Source organism: Elaeis guineensis, chromosome 16 (assembly GCF_000442705.2).
Source record: "Elaeis guineensis isolate ETL-2024a chromosome 16, EG11, whole genome shotgun sequence".
Lineage (NCBI taxonomy): Eukaryota > Viridiplantae > Streptophyta > Magnoliopsida > Arecales > Arecaceae > Elaeis > Elaeis guineensis.
This window is the reverse complement of record NC_026008.2, coordinates 2,553,828-2,562,389: the sequence shown is the minus strand read 5'-3', so window position 1 is coordinate 2,562,389 and position 8,562 is coordinate 2,553,828.

Below are 8,562 nucleotides of genomic sequence, written 5' to 3'. Positions count from 1 at the left end.
CCCTCAATCTTCTTACTGCACCATCATGTGTCCTCTAGCTGATTGTCCCGATGCTTCTGATTACACAGCTCGATCCATCTGGCAGATAAATAGTGCCCTTACTGCTCTCTAGAGAGTCAAACTACTCCTCTCCGCAATATATATGATAGGTGCATGCAGAATCTAAAATTCACTGCTGGAAAGAAGTAGATATCTCATCAGATATCTTTAGGACATCATCCTCCAACTCACTATTGGCTGTTGCTACAGTAGCCCTTGTCCGATCCTTGAGTTGAGGACAATCTTTGGCTAGATGCCCCAACTCGTCACATCAGTAATATCTGATCTTGCTCAAGTCTCATCTTGAACTTGAACCACCCTTGCCGTGATTTTCTGTCACTCTGTTTACTACTCCTGCTCCTCCAAAAATCACCAAAGCTGAGCTGCCGCCATCTAAGCTCAAAACTGAAAGGAATATGCCCTATAAGCCAATCGAAATTTATATTTTGATGGATTTTCCTTGTAATCTTCCAGACTCATGTATTGATATTTTATAAATAAAAGATATTTTTCATCATATGCTGCATCTTACTTTTGTAATGATTATGATGAACTCCATAAATTAGGACAATGGGTTTAGGGTTATGATGAGATGATACCTATGAGACCTAGAATCTTAAAAACTCTGATTTAGAATATTCTTAGTCATAAAAGTATTGAGTAGGAGATCAATTTTCTGGATAGACTAGCACTTCCTATGTATGCTTGATGGAGAGGGTGGCTGATCTCATAAACTACTTGTGTGAGACACTAATACAAAGAAGTGGATGCTCATTAGAGAATGAGTTTATTGAATTGATCCGACTTAAGAAACATCTTATAGAATCTATTTACCCGTCTAAAGATGTTTTTTTATAGTGAGAGTTGTGCATATAATCCTTTGACCTGAGACTACGATAAAATCTTATATACATGAATCCATATTTTAGTTCATACTCATTTATGACTTAGTCATATACGAGGTATTCTGGATATAATGGAATGTGTATGAAGGTTGTGAGTAGGTTAACATGGAATCGATCACTCTTGATAAGAGGAGATTGAATCCTACTTGCACTGATTGATTGATGATTCAAGAAGCCTTTGATCAAAGTAGAATGAAAATTAGAAAAAAATTTTAATATTTTATTAATCGAATCATCATTTAAGATTGAGAGAAATATGAGTATGATATTGGATTTGACGTCATTCCATATCCAGAGTCATATTTGGAATGCAGGAAGATCAAAAGATCGAATTGCATGATAAATTTTCACTGAAGGATATTTTTAGTATTTTTATCAAAATTTTATATCTTTCAGATAGACATAATACGTTGTTAGACGTCAACCTTATCTTGTGAGTTTGATCAAATTAAAGAGTTTGATTTGATCGTCAATTAGAAAGAGTTTTAATTGCTGAAATCAAGTTAGCTCGATTGGTTCTAGATCGGTTAGATTAAATTCTAATCAAATCAGATCAACTTGCACTCAGGCCCACTGCTGGTTAGATGTGAAGCCCAATAGGTTACACAAAAAGAAAATTGATCAAGGATCTAATTGGATTAGATCATATTTGCAAAGTAAGCATGCTAGCACATGTTGCAAATCCTAGCTCTCTATTTTGAATTGAGTTCGAAATTAATTTCAGATTGAGCTAATTAAAGCTAAATTAATTCAAACCAATTTTGGATTTGAGTTGGCTCATTCCTTGGCTACATGTATTAAAAATTTAGAGCTAAGAAACCTGGTGCCCATGCATCAAGAATTTTTCTTGCACGTGGGATGCAGTCTTTGTGCACAGAAATAGGTTTTGCGTCCTGTGAGATGGGATGCCCCTTCCTCAGGTTTATCCAATGTTCCATGATGAGAAATTTTTTTTTGGTGATTTCTGACTTAATTTTGAGAACTGAAGAGTCCTTCTTTGGATTAATCACCCTCTAGTTTAATCATGAAAATTAGTTGAAGTTTGAAATCCTAGCAATCTGATTCATGTGCCTAACCAAGAGTCCAATTTGTGAAGGACTCTAATCTATGTGTCACACCTCATCTTATTTTCAGATTTTTTTCACACCATCAGTATGTTGGCACCTCAATTTTGGGCCATTGGATAGACAAAAGTTACTAATGGATGGTGGAGAAAAATTATGCCATGGGAAGCTGCACGACACATCGAAGAAACATCGAGAAAAATATTCTAAACAGTCCTTCTGCACGAAGCATCTCTCAAATTTTTTTTTCAGATGCTTGCCATGTGTCATGAGACTCCTGATGGGTGTGGAAAATTGGTTGGAGGCATGAGAAATTTTTTGGGGCACGAGATGGTGCATGGAGGGGGCACAAATCATTCCCGAAGGCAACCTATCGCTGAGTATTTAAAGGGGGTGCGCCGGGGAGATTTGATTCATTCAGATTTTCAATTTCTTCTTTTTTTCTAACATCCTCTCCTTATTTTCTAATTAGTCTCTTCTTTCTCTTGTTAGGATAAGTCCAAAAATAGTAAGGATAAGTCCGATTTTAGGACAAGAGCCTAAGAAGAGAATTAAGAAAGACAAGGAGAGAAGAAAGGTAGGGATATGAAGGCTAGAAAAAGAGGAAGAAGGTCTTGAGGTCTTAGTGTCCAAGAAAATTTTTAAAGTGAGAATTTTGGAGAAAAAATCATCTCAAAAAGTTGGTGTTCTAATCATAGCCCTGTGTGGATCACCATTGAAGGGCGAACACTTGGGCACCTAGTGGGGATTCTGCCGAAATTTGGATTAAGCACTGCAGATATTCTTCTATAGCTTGAATTTTATGTTATATGTTGGTGCAGAATTCCACCAAAGCCGAAGTTGCTGGAGTCAAGATGACCGCGGCCGCCATCGGGACCTGCAAGAAAAGTCTAAATCGGAGTTGGAGGTGCTCCGGCAAGACCCTCCAACGTTCAAGTCAGTACTCTGCCTCAACAGAAATGGAGTGCTCGAGTGAAAATTTTAGCAGAGTTTTGAGATAGAGTTTTTTAAGCTTAGAGAAGAACGTATCTAGGGATCTCTTTTTATAGACGGAGTGCGTAACTAATTGACAGTGACATCTGTAACCACCTGGTAGTGGGCTGTTCAGAGCCGCCCAGAGTTTGTTATGGAGAGTAGTGGCGTCAGGGGTCGTTCAGAGCCACATGGAGTTTGTTACAGAGAGTAGAGTGGTGTCCATTGTCGCGACTTGCCAGAGAGTAGTGAAGCCACCCGGAATCCATTGCAGAGAGTGGAGCAGGGTAGTGGCCATTGTTGTGACTTGCCAGAGAGTTCAGATCTGTCGGTTGAAGCTCGACTGGAACATCTGATGGAGTGGGATGGCTCTCTATCCCATCGATCTGGGAGAAGCTCAGATGTCTCTGAGGCTGCTAACGAGTCTACTGTTGTCGGATACCTTAGACGCTGATACTACAGGTGGGAGTCATCTGCTGTAGAAGTTCAGATGGAGGTTTTCCATTGGTGAAGCCTGATAGGAATCTGATTGCTAGAGAAGTCCGTCTGAGATTCGTCTGATGTGGAAGCTCGTCCGAAGATGATCCATCGGAGAAGTTTGGTTTCATGAAGGATCTGGTGGGGAGTCGGTCGGCGATGGACTTCGGATGGCGCTGGGGAGGTTCGGCAGACGTCGGAGGCGATCGGTCGTTGTAAGAATCCAGCTGTCGGAGTTCATCCGTTGCGAAAGCTCGTCCGAAATCCATCCACTGTGGAAGCTCGGACGGAGTCTGGTTCTTGTGGGAGGCCGAAAGGAGGCCGCTTATTGTTGGAGCTCGGTCGAAGATCGGTTGTCGTGGGAGCTCGGAGTAACGATCTGGCCGGTGGATCCCGCCCCATGGTAGAAGCTCGTCTGGGATCCGGCTACGAAGAAGCTCGGCTGAAGTCTACCTGTAATGGAAGTTCGGAAGAAATTTGTTTACAGCAGAGGCTCGAATGAAATTTGCTTACAGTAGATATCCAGAGTCGACCGCCCACCGTAGGAGTTTGGAGTAGACTGCTCATAGTAGAAGTTCGGAGTAGACCGTCCGTAGTAGAAGTTTGGCTCCCACAGGAGCCCGGTTGGAATCCTGAAGGTGGTCGACCACCGTAGAAACTTGGATGGAGTCTGATTACTGTAGAAATCTCATTATCGAAGAAGCTCAGATATTGGCGGAGTCCGAAAGAAGTTCGGAGAATAGTTGATCACTGTAGAAGGTCGGCTGGTGGTGAGGCCCAGAGAGCTTTTGGGGCGGCCCGGTAGACGAATGCAGAAGATCACTATCGAAGAAGTTCGGACGGTCGAGGGGGTTTGGAGAGATGCCACACACAAGGTCGGAAGCCGGAAGAGCCCTGGAAGGGTCAGTCTTTTACAAACTTCGGTCAGGGGGTATTTTATATCCAACACCAGTCTCCCTACTTTCGAGTTCGGATTTCGAATGAAGAAAGTACAGAGAAATTCTCACGATCGAAGTTGTCCCTCTCGATTGCTGTACTCGGAGGTTGCCAGATATTTTGGCGCTCGGCACACTGGTACTAGAGCCTTTTCAGAAAAAAAATTTTCTTTTTGGAATTCCCATCGGAGCGCTACCCCAAGTACGTTGCAATAATGATTTTACTAATTGTCAGCCACCTTCAGCCGCTTGCCACAGCGAGCGGGCCATGCGGCGGTCACGGACTGGCCAGAGGAGTCCCGCAGTCATTATTGCTCCAGACCCCGTTGCCTATTTAAACCCGTGTCCCCCCTTCGGGGGTTTCACTTCGCATGGGAGTTTCTTCGATCCTTCCCTCTTGGCCTTAGGCGTCCTTTGAGTCATCCTCATCTCTGCATCCCTGCATCCCTTACATCAGCCTAGGTTAGCCCCAGAACTTTCTCTACTTTCGCGGCCCCGTTCACAGACTATGCCGATCGTCCTCCGTTGTAGATATGGGTGCGGATGCGGCTCGGATGTTGGCCCAGAATCTCGAAGCCCACGAGCGGGAAGGTGCTGCAACTTCCGGATCGGCGAAGAAGGTGAGGGTAGAAGAGACAGATCCGACCATATTTCATCCTGATCGTCCAGGGGCCGTGCTTAGGCACACCTTCGACTGCGAGTGCTTCTCGATGTGCATCATTGTGTGGGAAAACCTGACCTCTGAAAGAAGGTCATGCCTGCCATCACTGCGAGGGGGAACCTGACCTCAGAAAAAAGATCATGCCCACCGTCATCGTGAGGCTGCGGGATCCATGGCATGGAAAAGATGGCGTCTACATGTACTTTGAAGATAATGTTGGAGTAATTGTCGAAAAGGGGGCTGGAAGAAGAAGTAAGGTACTTAAAGTAATCCTCGACGATGGCCGGAATCGAGAGTTTGAAGTCTGATGAAGCCGAGCTTCCTTAGAACTTTTCTCCTCTTCTCTTCTTCTCTTTTTTTTTCTAATCATTTTTCTTTTTGTTTTTGGCCTTCAAGGCTTTGTAATATGTACTTTACTAATGAAATGAAAATGAAATTGTCTATCACCTTGTCCATTCTGGTATTAAATGGTTGTTTACCGAACTTCCTTTGTCTTCCACCTCGTTTGGCGTCGGCGTAATTTGTAATTCCTTGTCTGTTCTTGCTTTGAGTCGTCATTTACTGAACTCCTTTTGCTTTCTGTCTTGCTCTATGTTGGCATTGTTTGAAGGTTCCCGATCGTCGCTGTGCTGATTCGCCCTTAGGGACTGGAGATTTTTGACAAGGGCTTTCTTCCTCGTTGAGACAAGGTTCCTTGAGTCTCGATCTTCAAAGGCTTCGTAACGTACACTTTACTAATGAAATGAAAAGAAATCTTTCTCGTTACCTCATCCATTTTGATATTGAGTTATCATTTACTAGACTTCTTTTGTCTTTCGTCCTGTTCGACATCAACGTTGTTCGAAGATTTCAGGTCGTCGCTATGCTGATTCGCCCTTAGGGACTGGAGATTTTTGACAAGAATTTTCTTCCTCATTGAGATGAGGTCCCTTGTGCCTTTGATGTAGTTCATTTTCACTTATCACTGGCGTAGTTCGTCGCTTTCTCCTTTCATCTCCCCTTTCCTTCTGAGCTCGAATGAGGGTCTTCCCTCTGCTCTTGACGGGGTCATGAGAGTGTAGAGGGGCCGTTGAGGAGGCTTTCCTCCTTGTTCGGTCTTGATCGATCGAGTCTTTGTTTGTGCCAGGACGAGGTTCTCCTCTTATTTTCGATAGTTAGTTTCAGCTTATGTTAGGACGAGGTTCTCTTTCTGTTCCTAACAGGGTTGTGGGGGCACGCGAGGGCCGCTGCAAGAGCCTCTAACCCCATCCGATCTTTAAGTAATCGGACCTTCGACTTTGCTCATGTTAGGATGAGGTTCTCCTCCTATTCCTAACAAGGCTGTGGGGGCACATAAGGGCCGTTGCAAGGGCCTCTCCCCCCATCCGGTCTTTAAGAAACCAGGCCTTTGTCTTTGCTCATGTTAGGACGAGGTTCTCCTCCTATTCCTAACAAGGCTGTGGGGGCACATAAGGGCCGTTGCAAGGGCCTCTCCCTCCATCCGATCTTTAAGAAACTGGGCCTTCATCTTTGCTCATGTTAGGATGAAGTTCTCCTCCTGTTCCTAACAAGGCTGTGGGGGCACATAAGGGCCGTTGCAAGGACCTCTCCCCCCATCCGATCTTTAAGAAATCGGACCTTCGTCTTTGCTCATGTTAGGACGAGGTTCTCCTCCTATTCCTAACAGGGCTGTGGGGGCACATAAGGGCCGTTGCAAGGGCCTATCCCCCCATCCGGTCTTTAAGAAATCGGGCCTTCGTCTTTGCTCATGTTAGGATGAGGTTCTCCTCCTGTTCCTAACATGGCTGTAGGGGCACATAAGGGCCGTTGCAAGGGCTTCTCCCCCCATCCGATCTTTAAGAAATCGTACCTTCATCTTTGCTCATGTTAGGATGAGGTTCTCCTCCTGTCCCTAACACGCTTAATTTCGTTTGTATGGGGGAGTTACTTCCTATCGTTAAAAGCTTATGCCAAAAGAAAAATATACAAGTGTGAAACTTTTATTTAAGGCAAAGCTATTGATAATACATTCGCAGATTTTCTGAATTCCATGGTCGCGGAAGCTCTGCTCCTCTGAGCTCTTTTAGGTAGTATGTTCCAGGCCAGACCACCTCCTTAACTTCATACGGGCCTTCCCAGTTTGGGGCAAGTTTCCCTTGATTCTGAGGTTGTGAGACAACTGCTCGTCATAGTACCAGATCCCCCACTCTGAAGACTTTGCTTTTGATCCGAAAATTGTAGTAGCGGGCTACTTTCTGCTTGTAGGCCGCCATCCAAACTTGAGCTATTTTTCACTTTTCTTCTAACAAGTCGAGGTTGGTCTTGAGATCCTGTGGGTTGCACCGCTCGTCGAATGCTACAACTCGCACCGACGGAAGCTTGAGTTCAATCGGGATCACGGCTTCTGTCCCGAAGGCTAGGGCAAAGGGGGTCTCCCCTGTGGGCAATTTCTGAGTAGTTCGGTATGCCCATAACACATGATAAAGCTCGTTTGCCCAAGTTTTCTTTATCTTTTCAAGTCTCGCCTTGATACCTTGCAACAGAGTCCTGTTAGTCACTTCGGCCTCGCCGTTTGCCTGCGAATGGGCTACCGAAGTGAAGTTATGGGAGATATTCAAGTCCTCACAAAATTCGGCAAACTTTGCCCCAGCAAATTACCGTCCATTATCAGTAATGAGGGTTCTAGGTAAGCCGAACCTACAAACAATTGACTTCCAGACGAAGTCCTGCACTTTAGCTTCTGTGATTTTTGCCAAAGGTTCAGCTTCGACCCACTTGGTGAAATAGTCTATTGCCACCAGGAGGAACTTCCGCTGCCCGGATGCCATGGAAAAAGGTCCGAGAATATCCATTCCCCATTGCGCAAACGGCCATGGGCCACTCAATGATGTCAGTTCGGAGGCAGGTTGCCTTTGTACACTTGCATACCTCTGACACCGATCGCATCTTCTGACATATTCGACGGAGTCGTGGTACATGGTAGGCCAGTAATAGCCTTGACGGAGTAGCTTGTGGGATAAAGATCTGGCCTCCAGGTGACTTCCACAGACTCCCTCATGTACCTCTCTCAAGGTGAAGTCGGCTTCAGAAGGCCGGAGATATTTCAGGAGGGGCAAGGAGTACGACCTCTTGTATAGCTTACCTTCGTAAAGGATATATCGGGAGGCCTGGTTCTTAAGCTTACGAGCTTCTTTTGCATCAGGAGGAAGGGCCCCGTCCTTGAGATATGCAACCAGTGGGTCGATCCAACTGGGTTCATGGCCGATCTCCATCACAGGCTGTGATTCTTCCGTGCTTGGGCACCTCAAAACTTCGAAGAAGACTTTCTTAGGCAGTTCAGCCGGAGCTAGTGTAGCCAGCTTGGAGAGAAGGTTGGTCCTGATGTTTTCTGCTCTTGGGATCTACTTAATGTCGAAGCTACCGAAGGTAGGGATGATCTCCTTTATCTTTTTGAGATACTTGGCCATACTGTCCTCCCGAGCTTCATAATTTTTGTTGACCTGTCCCACTACTAATTGAGAGTCACTGTA